At 40.0% G+C, this 20,885-nt stretch overlaps 1 long non-coding RNA gene across 1 annotated transcript in view; it reads right to left on the bottom strand.

The window, feature by feature from the left end:
- LOC103105536 (uncharacterized) overlaps positions 1-20,885 on the bottom strand; it is a 143,269-nt gene that overhangs the window by 40,172 nt on the left and 82,212 nt on the right. The gene's annotated exons all lie outside the window — the stretch shown is intronic.

Genomic DNA, 20,885 nt, shown 5'->3' with positions numbered 1-20,885 from the left:
TAGAAAAGAACCGGAATCATGGATAGATGAGTACATGCTTGTATATATATATACACATACATATATACACACAAACCCATAGAAGCATAGTTATTTCCGTAGGCATATTTACATATTTCCACCACTAGATAATACATAAATATATAGATAAGATTAGATTAGGGAAAGCACTTGGTAAAGTATATCATGTACCAAGTACTGTGCTGTGTACTGGGGATACAAGAGTAAGTTAGCAAGGCATCCCTCCAAGAGCACTTAACAAGGGAAAACAATGCACAAAGGGCTGCTGGAAAGAGAAGTGGAACAAGTGTGGGGAGGACCAGGAAGTCCTCTGAAAGCCTGGTTCTCAGGAAGATAAGGAAAAAGACTTGTCAGAGCCAGAGGCTCTAAAGTAAATGGAACAGTATAAAGAAGGAGGTGAAAGGATGAGAGGTTTTGGCCAAAGGAAAAATGCAGAGTTGGAGACCTAAGGGTGAAGCAACTCCAAACAATGATGAGATAGATGCAAAGCATATCCATGGGTGGCTAAAGCAGAGTTGAGGCGACAGTCGCCAGAGCTGAAGATGTGAAGGAATTTGGGGGCCAGAGTTGGAGGGGTCACACAGCACATTTTACTATAAAATGGCATACCATGTGTATATGCATTTTGACCAACAGATGGAGCCCCAACATCGTGTCTGGCCTCCAGGGTAAGCCCTGGTTCCTCAGAAGGGCCTGGCTTAATCAGTTCAGCCCTTGGCACCATCTGGATGACTCAGAAGCAAAGAGCGTGGGTGGGCATGAGGGTGGGAGGGCTTAGAAAAGCTTGGCTATCTTTCCAAGACTCTGCACAGGCTTGACGCTAAATTGGGGAGCTCTATCAGCCCTGAAGGCCCATTGGGCACAGTTTCCAGGGTCAAAAAGTCTGGACAGGAACCTGAAGCATACTTCTCCCAGAAAATTTCTAAGATTAAAGGGTTTGCCATGATTGGTTGCCTGGTCTTCATTCAGGAATGAGAGATCTTTCCTAGGACCCTCATAACCTGAAGAAATATGATTTCTGTTCCCTACCTTACCCTCTTTTTTTTTTTTACTTCAGTCATCAAAACCATTCATCCATCTCTCACTGGGCGAAAGGCACTGGGGACTCAAAGATGAGTATGAGTTGGTCCTTGCCCTCAAGGGTCTTCCAGAGGAGGAAATGAAGACATGTACATGCAAGCACATGCACAGTAATAATATGTTTAAAAATAATGCTTGAAGGTTTACAAAAGCTCTTTCCTCACATTCCTCTGAGACAATATAAGTATTATTATCCTTAATATATTATGGATGAGAAAACTAAGACTCGTTAATATTAAAATGTTTTCCTAGGGTCATACAGCTAATAAGTATCAAAGTCAAGACTAAATCCAGATCTTCTGTCTCCCAAAAGAACGAACTATCCACTACCTTCCTCTTCTACTTCCTCTCTAATAATAGAATATATCAAAAGTAGACTTAGCTTTGAGTTAACATTCACAGTATTTACAGTGGCCAACCTTGGTCCTAGATAAGAGATAAGAACTTTTACCTATTCTTTCTTTTTAGAGGCTCCATTCTCTGCAGTACAAGTACTATATCCCCTTTGGAGCACACTCTTCTCACCCTGGCGCTAGCTATGGGACTTGCCCCAACCTCAGGGACCATTAGGGCAGCTAGGTAGCACAGTGGACAAGAGTGCTGATCTTTGAGTCAGAAACATGAGTTCAAATACAACCTCAGATACTGTGACCATAGGAGAGTCACATAACTTCTGTTTGCCTCCATTTTCTGAACTATAAAATGGAGGCGATAATGGCATATATCCTGTAGGGTATTTAGAAGGATCATATAAGATGTTATTTATAAAGCTCTTAGCACAATGCCTAGTGTAGTATGTACTATATAAATAGTAGTTAATTTTATTATTATTACTATTATCCTTATCCCCACTCCCAACTCCCTTAGCAGTCCTCCTTCCCAGGGTCCAGTGACCATCAATCCCTTTCCCAGTCGCCTTCTCACTTCTTAACAAACTACTCGCCCACCACTACCACCACTGCCATCACTACCATCACTACCATCACTACCACTCCAAGCCTTGTGTATGGATCCTCTTCACTCAGCATTGCCAGGACCCATGGTCAACCAAAGGGATACAACTCCTCCATTCCCCATGGTACTTAGGACAGCCCCTGTCCTCTGCCCTCTGCCCTGGTAAACAGCTTCTCATCATTGCTCCCTGGGCTGATATTGCTGTAAGGAGTGGGAAAGAAGGGACACTAGTCCCCAGAACACTGAATATCTACCAGTCATGTGCACTCTAGTCACACTGTATGCTTCAAACCTTCTGGGACTGACACTCCAGCCTTGTGGCATGCTGCCTCATAAACCATCTGGGCTCCTTGAACCCCAAGACTCCCTCTCATACATGCCATTGGTCTGGATAACCTCTGAAGTGCCTTTGAGTTTTTAGGGATTAGGGAGTGATTCCATGCTTTTTAATTTCTTATCTCTTATTGACTTTAGTCTTTACCAAAGAAAATTCATCTACAGGCTACTCCCAGGAGGCCTCCCCTATTGTGGTGCTTTGGAAAAATTCCTGGATTTTGAGGAAGAGGAACTGAATTTAAATCCTGCTCTGTCACTACCAAATTGTGTGATCGTGGGTAAGTCTCTTCACTTGTGTGAGCCTCAGTTTCATATGAGTGAGTTGGCAGGAAGATGATATATAAAAGGAGGATGACAACATAAATAAAAAAAGCAACAAAAATGAAAATGAACCTTAATCATCATGGCCAACCTTGATCCCACAGAAGAGATGAGAAAATGTACCTCTCTCATTTCTTTGCAGAGGTCGAGGACTGTGGGTGTAGGATATTCTTTAAACTAGCATACTCAGTTTGTGTACTGGTTAGTATAACTAAACATTTCTTTTTCTTTTTCTTTTTTATTATAAGGAATGAATAACTGGATAGGAAAGAGATATATTTGGAAATTAAGGAGTTATTTAAAAGATATCATTTAAAAAATTAAACAAGTAGGCTGAATTAAATGATTTACTAAAAAGGAATCCTTCAATCCTCTACTGCTGAATTTACCCTGGGTACTAAAAATCTCCCAGCCAGGTCTTGACCCTGATCATCCAATCCCAATTAGGGACTGAAGGGGATAGTATTGAATTTTCAATCCAAGCTCCCAATTGAAACATTTAAGAGGAAAAGACCAAGCAGTCAGAATTGGAGAGGTGTCCACCATATGTAGTACCTCCAGCAACATACAACTATAATATTTGCTCTTAGGCCAATGAGAGGGGAGGGATGAGAGTGGAATTGAAGGTGAAGCTCATTCCTTTCAGGCAAGAGGAATGTTCCAGCACATACTTTATTCAGGATATTGTCACAGGTGCAAAGAGTCTAGCTGGGTCCAGTTAGAAGGTACAACTCAAAAATCTCTGGATCTCCAGGCTTCTATCTCCCCTTTTCTCCTCACCCCTTTCACTGCCAGGAATGAGTATAGAGGGGTATAATCTCCCTCCCTATCTGAGTCTAGCAAGGAGTTGTTTTTTTATTTTTGTTTTCTTACCAATTACATGTAACAATAAATTTCGACACAAATTTTCCCAAGTTATATGATTGAATTTACCTCCCTCCTTTCCCTTACTCATTCCAGTGCAGGCGGGCAATTTGATCTGAGTTAAACATATAATATCATAGCAAGAAGTTTTTAATAACAAACAGCTAGAATTTCAGTAGCCCTTAAAGATTTGCAAAGGTTGTACATGTTGTATTAGCTTTTTTTGTGCTACTGACTCCTTTGTCAGTCTGATGAAGCTTATATAAATAAATAAAATCCTCAAGATTACAGAGGAAACCCATAATATTAAAAATACAATTATAACTAAAAGATTTTTTTTAAGTTTGTGGTTAAAGGTTAGGAATTCCTAATTTGGTCTCACTCCCTTGCTCTAGAAAGGCAAAATGACTTGCCTCCTGCCCCTTGGCATATGTCATCTTCCTTTTTGCTAGGAGGGTACCATTGTACACTTCTCTTTTCTGGAGTTGGGAATTGGTAAACAATGTTGTCTTTGCTCTGTTTGTCTCCCTCCTTACCTTGCCAGGCAAAAATGAAGTTGATCTGAGGAATTTTCTTCCCTAGTGGCTCTAGTGATTCTATACTCTTTGAAGGTCTTGAGGTAGCAATTTGAGGATTCAGCACATGAATTGCAAGGAGAGCCTTTGCCCATAAAAGACAGGTGTGCTTGTTATCCCTTCTATTCCTAGTCCTTGACTTGAAGCAGGAAGTCACTTCCAGCCTTAGAACTTCCCAGCCTAGTCATTGTCATCTCAGCACACAAACTCCAAAACCCTAGCTCCTCTTCTATCCTAGAGCACACAATAAATATCACTTCAAGCCAGACCCAAAGCTCTTTGGTAATGCCTACCTCTGAGCCTGGGGCACAGTAGATAGAGTGCCAGATCTGAAGTCAGGACAACTCTTCTTCCTGAATTCAAACCTGGCCTCACACATTTCCTAGCTATGTGACTCTGGGCAAGTCACTTAACCCATGTTTGCCTCAGGTTTCTCATCTATAAAAAAAGAGCTGGAGAAGGAAATGGTAATTCTCAAGTATTTTTGCCAAGAAAACCCCAAATAGGGTCATGAAGATTTAGACATGACTGAAAGGACTGAACCTAGACCAAAAACCTTAGAGGTAACATTTTTTCAGTCAGGGTGCCTGATTAGTTCAGCATTGGCTAGACCTCTGAGCCCAGCTAATCCTAGCCCAGGATAACAGTAAAGGTCTGGGCTAGGATTGGGTTTAGAATTTGTTAAGTAAGGGAAACGCCAACAACAACAAAAGTAGAGGGACTGCACTAAAGGGGATTCACATGAATCAGTGATGCCAAGCCTCTGGGAGTCAAAGGCACTAGATGGCAGGAAGGAAGTAGTTTTCTATTAAGTGCTTACTACATGCCAAGCACTATGCTAAGAACTTTACAAATATTATCTCATTTGATGCTCACAACAACCCTGTGAGGTCAGTGCCATTTTTATCTCCATTTTACAGTTTATATTTTACAATTGAGCAAACTGAGGCAGGCAGAGGTCAAGTAACTTGCCCAGGAATGTACAGCTAGTTAGTAAGAATTAAAGGAAAGAATTAAATTCAAGTCTTTCTGACTGCAGGCTCAGTGCTCTATTCTCCGTGCCAGCTTCCTTTTCCACAAAGGGGACTTAAATCCATCAGAGATCCTATAAAATATTGTGGGAAGATCCTATGCCTCAGAATTCCAGAATTAGTGCAAGCCTATATTTTCAGAAACTCAGAGACTAGAAATTGAGTATTTGGTCCATATACAGGGTGCCTGAGTACCTAATTTTCTGTCATCCTGGGGATAAAACCATGCAACTGGCACCATGTGTGAATTCAGTCCAGCCCAGGGGAACTGAACAACAGCTATTTATTTTCTGCCCCATGTACCCAGGAATAATTTTCTGCCACTTAGCTTCCCAGTATTTAGAGTAATAAGCCATGGTAGCTGATGCCACCCACCCTATATCAATGTAATCAGTCATCATAGGACACTGAAGGGTGGGGGCCTTGATCAACTGTTTCTTTCCTCATCCTACAGTTGGCAAACTCCCAGATCTTGCTTCCCTTATCATTTAAATTCAGAGTAGATATCTGCAGAATCAAACAATCCTTGCTCTCTTCTACATCTTCCTGGACTCTTATCCCATTCTACTTTAGCCTTACACCTTTGGAATAGCATCCTCACCAGCCATCTCCTTTCCCTGTGTCCTCTGGAAACTGATCAATAGTTAATAAATGTTACATCATCCTAGAATCTTTCACCTCATGGTCTTTCCATTTTTCTGTGTTTACAAAAATCTTTCAGAAAACTGCATCTTTGGTCATCCTCTCTAGCACTGAGTATTACTCATCTCCTGTTACTTGATACACTCTTGTCAGGAAGAAGCATGGGCTTCCCACCTGCCACCACCATTCAGAAGTCCCTACTTTGAGGTTTACTCATGTCATCTATGACATCATACTATGTCATCTAAATTCTTGTCTCAGTCATCTACTAAGGAGCAGCTAGGTCACAAAATGAATTGAGTGCTGAATTTGAAATCCAGAAGATCTGAATTCAAATTCTGATTCAGATGCTTACTAGCTGAGTGACCATTGGCAAGTCATTTAACTTCCCCTGACCTCAGTTTCCTCATCTACAAAAATTGGGGTTAATAATTCTTTTTTTTTTTTAAATCATCTGCTTTCCAAACTTCTAAGGAGGAGACTGGTCCAGACCTATCCTCAGAAAACAAGGCATACAATTTATCATTGGACCCAAAAGACATGGTAGGACCTACATGACCTGCCAGTATGAGGGGTTTTCCCCACACTACAGTGAGGCAATCCAGGAAGAGTCTTCTAGTAGAAAGAGGGATATGATAAAGGAGTCTCTTCCCATATAGTGATTTCTAAAATTATAATAATAATAAGAGCTAGCATTTATAGATAACTTTAAGTTTTGCAAACTGCTTTACATATATTGTTTGATCTTATCCTTATGACAGCCCTGTGAGGTAAGTGCTATGAATTGTCCCCATTTTACAGGTTTGAAAACTAAGAGGTGGTTTGCCTAGCCTCACACAATCGAATAAGTGCCCAAGACAGGTCTTGAACTCAGATCTTCCTGATTCACAATCTGGCATACTATCCACTGAGCCATGTATTAAAACATTTATACACTCTGTCCTGCTAGCATTTCTAAGTAGGAGTGTAAGGGGACAAATATGGTGCTACTCTCTTGATAGGAGAGAGGCAGGAGCTGGAGGGGAGTAGGGAAGAATCAATCTTAGTTCAAAGATTAGGTCTCAGACTCTTACGGAATAGGGAGAATTCAATCCCAGGAACTTTGAGGGCAGAATACACATTAGCATTTTCCCCTTCTTCTTTACTCCAATTTTCATACTTTAATCAGGAAGTCCTTGACTCCTCTTCCTTCTTCTTCAAGGAAAGTCTATGTGCTAAGGAGAAAAATTTTAAAGGGGGGAACCATAGACTCCCACTAAAAAGGTCAAGAGTGGAAGGAGCAGAAGGTAGCCTCTGTTAGGAACACACAATAATTCTCAGATCTGGTTGGAAGCTAGTCCCAAACTCCACTGCTCCTTTCTCCCCACAGTCCTCTGTCTCTTCCTACTCTCTTTCAGTCTGTCATTGTCTCTGTCTTTGTGTGTTTCTGTCTTTCTCTGAGTCTATGTCTATCTTTCTGTGCCTCTATTTCTCTGTCTCCATTTTTTCTGCCTCTATTTTTGTTTATCTGTCTCTGTGACTGTCTCCCTCAAATACACACACACACACACACACACACACACACACACACACACACGTACACACATCCTAGAGCAGTTGTAGCTATAACCTTTCACCCTCTCTTTGATGTGGGCTCCTCCCTGGAACTCTTTCTTAATGCAGGCCCTCCCAACCAGTTTTCCCTTCCTCTCCAGCTGTTGTTAGGCCATATGTACAGGAGGCCCAGATGTGTCTGGCCCACACATGTCAGGTGGGGGAAGAAGAAGAAAGCTTGGGGGAGGGGACTTTCAACCAAACTTTACCAGCCCCAAGTCTGATTCCCATCTCAATACCCACACCCACCTTCATCCACCTTCAGGATCTGATCCTATTTGTACACACACTCTCTTCCAGTAGTAGTTCAGGTCCTTATCATGGCTTCTCCCAAGACCTTTCTTATCCTGCCTCTCCCTTCCCATGTATCCCTCATAAGATATAGCTACAGCTTCCCAGTTAGTTCAGAAACTAAATAAATATTCTCTATCCTAACAATGACATTTGTCTTTTGGGTGGTCCTCCTTATTCCTGCCATCAGGGAAAAACCATCACTTCTCCTTCCCTTCCTCACCACCTTATGAACTTTCCTCTTTTAGCCCATCTATTGTTCTCTTTCTCTTGCTATCTCAGAGTAAAAGACTTCCTGAGCTGTGATTATAATTGTACAATTTGGGATTGGATGGGTATCTCTGTGTGAGGGGGCCCCAAGCTAATGTTCTCAACATGAAATGCAGCTGTAAGACCCCCAGCAAGTTATTTACACTCCTTGAGCTTCAGCTTCCTCATCTATAGAATGGGATAACAATAGCACCGACCTCATAGGGTTGTTATGAGGTTCCAATGAGATAATGTATATAAAATAACTTTGCCAGAAAATAAGACATATTTTTGGATACTGTAATACAGGAATTTGTTGTGTTTGACTAAGCATATTTGTAACATGTGTTTTGTTTTTCTTTTTTCCCAGGGATGGGGAGAGTGGAAAAGAAAGAAAATAAATGTTTATTAATTGGAAAAATAAAATTGGTTCAAGTGCTTTGCAAATCTTAAAACATTATATAAATGTGAATTGTTATTTTAACAATATGCAACCACTCAGGCTCCAAAAACCAAGGTTCTTCAGTGATTAGATCCAAAGTTGGGAGCCTCAGCACAAAGAATCACAGCTTAGAGTTTCTCAGATCTGAACCTGATTTCTTTAGGCTCTATTTATTGAGCATCTTCTATATATCAGGTAGAAGGGCAGCTAAGGGGTGCAATGGATAGAATGCCAGGGCTGGAATCAGGAAGACTCATCTTCCTGAGGTTAAATCCAGTAGGATTCTTACTAGCTGTGTGATACTGGGCAAGTCACTTAACCTGTGTTTGCGTCAGGTTCCTCATCTATAAAATGAGCTGGAAAAGGAAATGGCAAACCACTCCAGTATCTCTGCCAAGAAAATCCCAAATGGAATTATGAAAAGTCAGACACAACTGAAAACAACTGAACAACAGCCCCTGTTATACTCTATGAATCTGCATCAGATAGGACTGGTCATGAGTGGGCCACTCAGTGAATCTTAAAAAGGGATTGACTCCTCATCTGTTATTCTCTGCCTTCAACTCTCCAGGCAACATCATATAACTCTGAGACTCCCTGCAAAAGTTTGAGGACAAATGACCTTGGCTACTCCAGCATCATGGCACCTACCAATATTAGAGTTCGGCCAAATAAACTGAAAATGCCTCTTTCTTTTCTGTTTTTTAGAGATCGTGAGATGGTCCAGGCGTGGAAAGCCTTGTGAGCTCAACATCAATAGATACTAGGTCCTCAGTCGGTACCAGATGTAACTCGGGACATGCTCTCTCTGCACCTTCCAAAGCATTTCTTAGAGGAGAAGATGAGCAGCAGCAGGAGAGTGATCACAGCCCTAGCTTAGCTTGACAAAATATGTTGGCCTGGAGGAAACTGTATGGACTGTGCAGAATAGAAGTAAAATATGACATACCAACTTAGCAACACCTCAAACTACTCTAAGTCTTAATGGTTTTATGTCTCAGACTCTTGGGTCCTCTAAACTTTCATGTCAGTACATTCTTATGAATCTTTGTGCTACAATGTGTGTGTGTGGTGTGTGTGTAAAATAAATAGCTGTCTCACACTTTATTAACTTTATACACTGAGGGCCTTTCTACTCTTTTCTACTTTGGAGAAATCTTAGACATAAGGCAAAACCTAGGTTTTAAGTAATTTTTTTTCCCCTCAAGACTCCATAATAGAGGTAAAAAGAACCAAAGAATTTGAGAAAAAGAACCTGAGCCTTCTTTTAGGTAAGCTCCTCTGAGACTAAACTCTATCTATGTTCATGGTTCCAAAACTGAAAAGGGCTCCCTACTGAAGAATAAGAGGGTTCAACTCCCCAGTCCTCTCAGTTCAACTGAGATTCTCCTTCACAAAGTATATTCAGAATACACTGGTCTACCTTCCAGTTCAAAGATTTCAATAGTCTTAAATCACTTTCAGGGATGAGAGAGAATGCTTATCTCTTTGAACTTCAAATCCCATTATGCCAGTCAGATATCAGGCCCCATTCATCCCTAGAGTCTGGAATTTTGCAGTCCTCTGCAAAGTTGACTACAGTACATCTGACATCTTGAATTATATTATATTAACAATCAGGTTATGTCAGCATTCAACAGAACAAGGATGATTGACCCAGTGTCCCAGATAATTAATTAACTTGGAGACAGTGTGACATCATGGATAGAGGACTGACATTGGAATTGGAAACACCTGAGTTTAAATCCTACCTCAGACACTCAACTAGATCTGTCATCCTGGGCAAGTGACTTAACTCTTTGTGCCTCCTCTGTAAAATGAGGAGGCTGGATTCTCTGACTTCTAAGGGCTCTTCTAGCTCTAAATCCATAGATTTAGAGCCTCTGATTCTATGAAATGCAAGACAACTTTGGGAGGGAAAGTAATAGTTGCTGGGTCTCCACTAACTCCATATAGTTTCATTCAATTGGATTCTTATACAGTGACAAACATTAGCTGGGAGTCCTAGGTCTGCTCTCAGACCCTAGGACTGAGCCAGAGGTGAATGATGGGAAGTGATTCTGGACTGAGAAAAGAGTAGGATTCAGAAGACACCTCAACAAAGTCTTCTATGAACCTTGAATTGGGCTATAGAAAAAGCTAGAATCTGAAGATAAGAAAATATAGATTAGATGACAAAATAAAGCTCACAGAGGGCCAGCCAGTTGGCATAGTAGATCATGCAGATAGGAGATCCTGAGTTTAAATGTGATCTCTGACACTTCCTAGTTGTGTGACACCCTGGACAAGTCACTTAACCCCAATTGCCCAGACTTTGCTACTCTTCTGTCTTGGGAAAGGAAGGAAGGAAGGAAGGAAGGAAGGAAGGAAGGAAGGAAGGAAGGAAGGAAGGAAGGAAGGAAGGAAGGAAGGAAGGAAGGAAGGAAGGAAGGAAGGAAGGAAGGAAGGAAGGAAGGAAGGAAGGAAGGAAGGAAGGAAGGAAGGAAGGAAGGAAGGAAGGAAGGAAGGAAGGAAGGAAGGAAGGGAGGGAGGGAGGGAGGGAGGGAGGGAGGGAGGGAGGGAGGGAGGGAAGGAGGGAGGGAGGGAGGAAGTTCATAGAGCTAAAATAATTTCCCCAAAGTCACATATGTTTTAAGTGAAAAAGCTGAGATTTGAACCTGAATTATCTGACTCCAAACCACAGCTTTCTGCAATATACCACAATGTTCAAATAACAGGAGACATTCAGTCAGCCCTCAGCCTACTGGTAAAAAGAGTGGATCATGACAAGGAGAGAAAAGCAGCAGCAGCAATGAAGGGGTAACTGTCTAAACCTGATCCCCAGGTCAGTTCTGATACTGATAGGTTCTTAAATTACCCAGTCTAGAGCCATTATCCCTCCAAGGGCAGCTTCAGAACAGAACAAAAACAAAAATAAAACAAAAAATAACCTCCTCCTCCCCACTAAAAAAAAAAAAAGACTAGTTTCCTTCTCCAGAGTTCAGCTTCTGTGCTATGCTAGGAAAGGAAAGATTGGAGCTTTAAAGTCCCCATCCCACATGATGATCCTCTGGGCTCCACCCCCATTTTCAGCAACATTGGAGAAGGCTCTTTTCAGTCTTATTCTCCCATGTGAGGAGTTGAGGGAGGAATTCCAGCCATTTCCTCTGAGCTGCTTGGTATGTGGCCTGGTCACTGACTCTGACCATAGTTGAGGCCTACTCTGGGGGGCTTGACTGATGGCTTGGTAAAATCCAGGGAGTCTAGGGTTAATTGTCAGCTGTAGCTGGCAACAGAATAGACCTTGGTTTCTGGAACTTAGCACAGTCTGGGCTAGGTCAGGGACTCTAAACCAGGGTATCCTGAACAATTCTCCATTTCTCTCTCTCTCTCTCTCTGTCTCTCTCTGTCTCTCTCTGTCTCTCTCTCTCTCTCTGTCTCTCTCTCTCTCTCTCTCTCTCTCTCTCTCTCTCTCTCTCTCACACACACACACACACACACACACACACACACACACACACACACACACACACACACACACACGGGCTGCATCTTACAAACACCCCTTTTCCTTCCTAGAAAAGCCAACCGTGGTTTCCCCCTGCATGGATTTAAGCCCAAGACTGCTCTTAGTGAACTCTGAGCCTCTTCTTTCTCTGGCATTCAGTTTCTCATCTCCCCTCTTCTCACCCTCTTTGAACACCTCCTAAACCCAAAGTCTGCTAGAGATTTGCTGTTGCTCCTGATATCATTCCCTTCCATGGATTTATGTTTTAGTTTTTAAAGTTCTGGGTCAAGAATTAAAGACCTCATGTTCAAATCCCAGTTTTGCTATTCTTTTGTGACCTTCGATTAATTCCACTCAGCCTCATTTTCCTCATTCCTACAATGAAAGGGTCGGATTAAATCATTTCAAAGATTTCCTCTAGCCCCGAATATATTATCCTACTAAGAATGACTCTCTCTCCAAAGGCTACAAACCCCATAAGCCCCATCCCCATGACCATGGTTTTATAGGTAAATGAATCCCACTGCTTTCCATGGTAAGATTTGAGGGACCCCAAGAAGACCCTTTCTCCCCTATTGGTTCAAGTATCTGACTTTCCCTTGTGATTATCTCCTTCTTTGGGCAAAGCTGCCACATGCACCTGGTCACCAAAGCTTTGTTCTGGGATAATGCCATCTGGGAGAGAGTCATTTGTTCTAGTCAGACTCCCCAGAGAGATAACTATCCTTGGGCCTAGAATCTCAGTCCTCCACCTGCCAAGCCTGCTATCTGGCCACAGCTACCCTCAAAGGGCCCATCCCAAGCTGGCATCACACCCTGGGACCATCTTCCCTTCCTCTCCAATTCCAGAGCCTCTCAGCAGGCTTACCTACCTGTCCTTGTGTCTGTACACACACACACACACACACACACACACACACAATTATTTTTACACTATCAAGTGAACAAATTCCTGGCTATGATTTTCCCTTTGGATCAAGTATTTCCATGTCTGCACCTTTAATCCAATATGCAAGTCCCCCTAGGGAAAAAGACACCAGGGTATGATGAGATTAGAGATGAGGCAGTGAATATGGAAGCAATAAGGAGCCTGGAAAGGAGGAGGAAGTGTTATAGAGGAAATGCGAACAGAAACAAGAGGACAGAATAAAGAGGAAGTTGCTGGGTCAGAAATAAACTTTTACTATACCTTCACAGTTCCTTTCCTCCTACACTCAGATGAGAAGATGAAGGGACACTTAGCCCAGACACTGGAAAGCACTGAGTTAGCCCAGACCAAAACTGGCTGTTTTCATTCTGTTTGAGCTTTGGAATTTTTTTTCCTTATAGGACACACAATAACCCATCTGACTCTCCTTTCTCGGATGGACGGCTGCACTATCTGGCCTTTCGCAGCTTCCTGGTGGAAGCGTTCAGATTCTTTGCCTTCAGGGTTCCTTGAGGCCAGGACCAGTCCCGTTTCTTTCTCCCATGTGAGCATCATGATAGCCCCATAAATCACAGTGAGGCCAGATCCAACAATAGACTTGCTTTAAATACTTCAGCTCCAGCTGGGGAATGTACATACAAGATCATCCTTCCCCACGCCCTCCTCTTCAAATCTCTCTACCATTAATTCAGTCAGGCCCCTTTTAGGTGGTAGAGAGTATTTCGTTAAAGCCTTCTAACAATGATGGCATTTTTTCCATTCCTTCCATCTCCTGGATTTTCCATAACCTGGGCTTCATTTGAGTTTCTGTTCTGACCCTAGCCTTAAAAACCTAGCCAAAAATAAGATGAAATTCATTTTCTGCATTCATAGTGTGTACCCCCTCCCCATCACTGCCATCCTCTTTTCTCAGTGGAATCTACCAAGGAGATTTCAGCTAACAATTAATGGGGATGAACTAAGACACTCTCTTTAGGATTTTTATTTCACCAGCTAATATCCTTTAATCCAAGAGATTTTTAAAGAAAGAGATAAAGTTTTTTTCTAAATTAAACCAAACCTTTTTTTAGAACCCTTATCTTATGTTTCTTAGCATCAATTCTATGACAGAGGAGTGGCAAAGGCTAGACTATGGGGGTTAAGTGACCCACACAGGGTCACATAGTTAAGAAGTATCTGAGTTCAAATTTGAACCCAGGTCCTCCTAACATTGAGCCTGGTGCTTTTATCCACTTTGCTACCTAGCTACCCCTTAAATCAAACTTTTAAAATGTTCAATGTTTCAAAATACCTTTTTGTTACCTTTGTGTCCAATATTTGGGGAATGGCCAAATAAATTATTATATCTGAATTTTGAAATGTAAAGATGTATGGAATACTTAAGAGTCAGAAAGGCCTAGGTTCAAGTTCTGCCTCTGACATATATAAGCTACATGGCTGTGAGCAAGTCAGAAGCTAGTTGGGGCCTCATGCTCTCAAACTAAGAATTATATAAGTTTTCAATCTACATAAGTAAATGGATGTTCCATATCAGGAATTCTCCATACTAGTAGTTCCTTACATTAAGGAAATCACAGATCTACACACACAAATACACACATGCATACTCATACATATAGATAACAGAATATCTATTATCATATTATCATAACGAATGACCAAAGTGAAAATTTCAAAGAAATATGGGAAGACTTATATGAAGTAATGCCAAATAAAGAAAATAGTCCTGAAAAAAAAACTAACTATGGTTATTAACTACAATCATGAAATTAAAGACGATAACTAAACAGAAAATCTATATTAATTTTTTTCTTTGTTATGGGGAAGGCCCCAATGCAGACAGAGGCATATTTTTGATATTCTAGATATTCAATTCAACAGTTAAGTACCTACTTTATCAGTTCCTACTATATATTGGACAGCTAAGGGATGCAATAGATTAGTGGTGGGTCTGACATCAGGAAGATTTGGACCTCAGGCATGTACTAGCTGTGTGACCCTAGATAAGTCACTAAACCCTGTTTGCCTCAGTTTCCTCATCTATAAGATGATCTAGAAAAGGAAATAGCATACCACTCCAGTATTTTGCCAAGAAAACTTCAAATGGGGTCATAGAATCAGACACAACTAAAATAATTTAACAACAAAATATGTCTGGTATCATGCTAGGAGTTGGGAATACAAAAAAGAACCTTCCATTCTACTTAAGAGTTCAGGGGGAGAACAGAAAAGGAATAACATGTACACAGATAATGTGGTGCCATGGAGAGATTGCTGAATTTGGAGCCAGAAGGTATCCATTCAAATTCCAACTCTGCTTTTTCATACATAAAATGAGAGATTGAATTAGATGATCTCTAAAGCCCCTTCCAGTTTTAAGTCTTTGATCCTATGAGAAAATACAAAGTAATTTCAAGAGAGTGCTGAAGCACTAACTTGGGAGATCATGAAAGGTTTCCTGTATGAGGTGATGCTTGAGATGAGCCTGGAGTGGAGCCAGGGATGCCAATGGCTGGAGGTGAGAAGAGAAAGTATTCCCTCATGAGGAATAGCCTGAAAAATGGCATGGGGGTGGGGAGGCCAGGATGGAATATCGTATAGAGTGATCAGAAAGAAGGACAGTTTGCTGAAATAGAACGAGTAAAGGGGAGTAATATGAAATAAGTCAGGAAAGATAAATTAAAACCAGATTTCAAAGGCTTTATGCCAAATAGACATGGTCATATTTTATTCTAGAGGCAAGAGGGAGCCACAGAATCTCTTTGTGTGATGAGGTCAGATCTATGCTTTAAGGATATTGATTTGACAGCTGTCTGGATGATGAATTCAAGAGGAGAAAGGCTGGAGACTAATTAGGACACTATTGTCGTAGTTGGCCTAGGTAGGAAGTGATGAGGGATTGAGCTGCAAGATTAGTGACTATGTAATTAGAAAAAAGGGGATGAATGGGAGAGACGTGGGGTAGATGGTAGAAATGACAGATTTGACAACTGATTATATATGTGAGGTGAGTGAGAGTGGGGAATTGAAGAATGGCACAAAAGTTGTGAACCTAGTGACGGGGAGGTTAATGCTGCCCTTGTCAGAAATAGTAAGGCATAGAAAAGGGGTAGGTTTGAGGGGAAAGATAATGAACTCCATTTTGGAAGTGTTGAGCTTGAGACCTTTTGAGACATCCCATTTGAAATACCCACTAGGTAATTGATAATGCAGTTTTGATGTTCAAGAGGGAGTAGGATTAGATATATAGATCCATGAGTCAGCAACCTGAACTAAACTGGTAACATCATGAATGGAAAAAAGAGGATGGATGCAAAAGATTTTCTGATGCTGTAGTTGGTAAGACTTGGAAACTGATTAGAAATGGAGGATGAAGGTGAGGCTGATGAAAGAGCTGAATATAACTCCAAAGTTTTAAACCTGGATGAATGAAATATAGTGGAAAGAAATAGGGAAGTTAGAAAGAGGGATAAGTTGAATCAATCCATCAACAATACTTTCTTAATAGTCTACTGCACTATGCCAAATGCTGAGATACAAATATGAAAATAAGACAATCCCTGTTCTCAAGAAATTTCTATTTTCTCTATTAGTAGATATAGAAAAAAAGATTTTGAACATGTAAACTTTGAGACACTTATGAGTCATCCAACTGAAAATATTCAGCAGGAAGTTCATAGTGAAGGACTAGAGCTAAGGAGAAAAACTAGGGCTGGATGTGCAGCTTTGGGCTGCATCTGTACAAAAACGGTAACTGAATCTGTGGGAACTGATATCACTAAGAGTGTAGAGAAAGAAAAGGAGAACAGACAAGATATAATTTTTAGCTAGAACCACCCATTGGGGTGGCCAGGGATTCAGCAGAAGAGACTAAGAAGATGCAATCAGACAAGTAAAAGGAGAGAACAATGTCATGAAAAACCAGGGAGGAAAGTATTCAGGAGTAGGATGTGGCCAACAGTGTCAAATGCTGCCCAAAGGTCAAGAAGAAAGAGAACTGAGAAAAAGACTTTGAATTTAAAAGTTAAATTATTGGTGAACTTAGAGAAAGTAATTTCTATTAATTGGAGGAATAGGAGCCAGATTACAAGGAACAAAGAAGTAGTGGAATGTGATAAAGTGATAGCCCTAAGTGTAAGTAACAGTGATTCTTCTCTCTGTCTGTCTCTCTGTCTCTGCCTCTGTCTGTCTCTCTGTCTCTCTTTCTCTTTGAGTATGACTGATGAAAGAGAAGAGATATATAAAATAATAGCTTCAATAGAAGCAAGTCAAGTAAGGGCTTTTTAAAAATGAAGGATATCTGGTTCTCTTAGTCGGAAGCAGGAATCAGATAAAGAAAGATACAAATATAAAGGGATATCAAAAGCACAATTTCTAGAAGACAGGCTATGATTTTATTGATGGTAGAAGTAGAAGGATTGGCCTTGCTAAGGAGAGGAGCACTTCTTCAATAGAGATTAGAGCATGGGAGGAGAAATTATTTTAGAATTGAGGAAAAGAGGGAACCCAGGATGGATGATTTCAGTTTTCTTGGAAAATATAAGTTTAGGGTCTCTGCTGAGAAGGGTAGAAGGAATAGTGGAGGAAGCTTGAGGAGATGAGGAAGTGTGAAGCAGATGCTTTGGGGAATGTGATAATCAATCAGGGAGGTGTAAAAGGAAGGTCATGAGGTCTCAGTTGAAATCAGATAATATAAATTTGCAATGGATCCAGTTATTATAGTTATGGGACTTCTTCTAGCACTATTTACAACAATATTAGTGGAAAGACATGTTTGGGGATAATCTAGGTTTTGAGAAGAGATAAATGAGGTTTTGGGCCAAGATGATTGCCCTTAACAGGAAGCAGAACAATAGGTTCCCACAAAACTATTCTAGCAAAACCCTGAAGTTCTGACCAGACCAAATAAAAATCAAGAAATCCAGTGAGAAACTGAATTATTAACTTCCTCCACTTCAGAACTGCACATAAGGTCAACCAGAAACTGAAAGGAATAGAAAAGAGGGTCACTAGCAAAACCAGAAGTTGCACAGGTTCAGCATGACCTGAAATTGGTCAGAAATACTTTTAACCTAGGAGACTCTGTGTCTTTGGGAAGCATGAGGGGAGGACTCCTCCATAGTCAGTCTCCACATATCAGGTAGGGACACTGATAGGGCTAGGGAATTGTATATGGTATTGAAGTATTTCTACTTAATCCCTAGCCCAGGAGCTCTGAAATCCCTAATATTTTGTCCTGAAATGCCAGAGAGGATCTTAAAGTGCTGTAAAATTCAAAGATTTGGTCAGGGGTGGGAGGATGTTTAAACAATAGAGGAAGAGTACACAGAATAGGAACCCCAGTGACCCAGGTCAAGTGGAACTGGGCAGAGTTTAGCCCTGGCAAAAACCTCAAATCAAGAACTAAAGCTATCAAAATGAGGCAAAGAGAAGACCAAACAGTATCAAAATTATTGTAGATCTAGATATCTGCAAAAGAAGAAGTAATTTGGAAAAAACTGCAAGCAGAAACTCAAAGGGAAAAAAAGAATTTTCCACAAGGATTATATGAATATCTCAAAAAAAATGAAGTGAGACAAATGAAACAAAAGTTTTTAAGGAATGGAATATAAAGAGAATACGAAGCTTCAAACAGAAGGTGATAAAACTTACCCAAGTAACAAAACACCTGACAACTAGAATAGGCCAAACAAAAAGAAGCTCCAGGAGATAGAAAGAAATATTAGAGCAAAATCAAAAGATTTTAAATAAGGTAAAGAAGGGTATTTATGAGATATTTTAACAATTATTATACTTCTTTAAAACTACGATTAAAAAATAAAAAGCGTGGACACTATATGTCAAGAAAAAAATAAATGAAAATTGTCCAGATCTATTAGAATAAGTAAGGAAAGTGAAGATAGAACCCACTGATCTTTTTCTGAAAGAAACCCCAAAAGAAAGTCCCAAGAATGGTCCCAAAACCCCAAGCTTTGATGTAAAATACCCTAAAAGCCTTCTGAAAGAAGTAGCTCAAATATCAAGGTACCACAGTTGGGACTGCATAAAGCCTAGTAACTTCAACTATAAATGAGAGAAGATCTTATAATACATAATTCCTAAAGGCAAAAGATGTAGGCTTATAGCCAAGAATAACTTATCAGCAAAGCTGAGTATAATCTTTACAGGGGGGAAATGGATTTTTATTGACATAGAAGACTTTCACGCATTTCTGATGAAAAATCCAGAGCTGAGCAGGAACTTTGAAATACAAGCACAAGAGTCAAAAGAAATCAAGAAAGCTAAATTCATTTGAGCAATTAGAAGAGGTATTTGATGATATAATCCTAACATTCTAATAGAGGGGAAAGAAGTAAGTATTATCCAGTGGAGCTTTTACAAAGAGGAATATTTAATTCAAGAGATAATCACAAATATACACACATACTCCTCCTCAACTTATGGAATGCTCTAAACCCCATCTCTACTCCAACATCTCAGTCTCTGGGGAGGGAAAGGAGATTAGCTTTATAACTTAGCTCAGTTCCTGTAAAGCACTGTCCCAGTTCCAAGTCCAACCCACCCTAACTTCACAGGTTTTCCATACTGGTCTGACTGGGCATACTACTTCACTTGTAATTCTGGCTCCAAGGTGTCATAGCTCAAATTCCTAGTTCCGTGAGGATCATCTCCTTCATCTGACACTGAGAACAACACAAATATAATTAGAAACTAACACCCCTTCTTGGGGTGATAGAAAAAAAATAAGGAAAGTGGAGGATGGTAAGGTTATTTCCTCTCACAATTTCATTTCATGTCATCCAGTCTGATGCAGCAACTAAGAGCACAGTCAAAAATTATGGTGTACAAAAGAGACAAAAAAGAGTTAACAGCTCCATGGAACTACTTTTAAAGATGCATATAATCAATTTAGGGAGCTAAATAACTTAGCAAGCTCCATGTTAGACAAACTAGGCATGCTCAAAGGCTGGATTACATAATTAATTCTTCAGAACTTTAATATCTTCCAAAAATATTGAGGGAGTTAAATAATGAACACAAAAGTAGATTGGTTTGGTTCTGAGAGTTTAAAGAAAAAGGGGTAAAAGGAAGAATACATGCATGTAGAAAGGAAATGTGGAGAGCAGAATTTGCTATTTCTCATATTTGAAATGCATGAGAAAAAGATTATAGAGACATAGAGGAAATGGTGGGGGAAGAGGGCATCAGATGAACCTAATTCTTAACTGAAGCAGAAAAGGGATATACATGCACATATACATACATACACCCATAGAGTTTGACAGTAAATAAAGCTCACCAGAGAAATAAGAGAGAATAGAGATAGTTAAAATCCAATATAACAAGGGAGAAACTAGCCACAAGTAAAACAATTTCTTAATCTTGAAATGGGTACTAAATGTGACAAACTAGAATTTAAGAGAGCTCCTTAAATTGCTCCTTAGAAAATTTGGAAATGGCTGAACAAGTTGTGATATGTGAGTGTAATGGGATATTATTGTAGCATATTTCTTTCACTTTTTAATTGGGGATGAGGAACAAGAAAAAGTCATTGAATTCTTTTTTAAATGTGCAGAAAAGAACATAAGAAAATTCATAAGTGTAGAAATGAATTTTAAAAACTTTTAGTTAATAAAACTGTTTTATACAATTGTGTGATCTTTTCCTTAAAACCTTCCCTTCCCCCAAATCCCCCTATTTCATAAGGAATCATAGGTAAGTAGAATAATTTATGTAGAAATTATAAATGTTTTTAAAAACAAGTGGTATGAAATAGAGACTCATATTTTATACAAAATGATCTTTTGTATTTTATATGTACAGAAATGTTCTTTTTATGCAAGTTTAGAATAAAAAAAAATTTGATGAAATGGATGAATGTTGATATGACAAAGTAGTAAGGGATCAGAGGCTAGAGGACAATGAAAAGTTGAACTAATGCCAAAAGTACAAATGGCAGAAAATGAGATCAGAATAGGAATGATGGTTTTAGGACATTAGGGAGTGGTATCATTACTTAGAGTTGTAGGAAAAAGGAAAAATATATTTAAGATGGAAGGATAAGAGAATA

Source organism: Monodelphis domestica, chromosome 1, assembly GCF_027887165.1.
Source record: "Monodelphis domestica isolate mMonDom1 chromosome 1, mMonDom1.pri, whole genome shotgun sequence".
In the NCBI taxonomy this organism is placed as follows: Eukaryota; Metazoa; Chordata; class Mammalia; order Didelphimorphia; family Didelphidae; genus Monodelphis; species Monodelphis domestica.
This window is presented reverse-complemented; position numbering and strand designations above follow the sequence as displayed.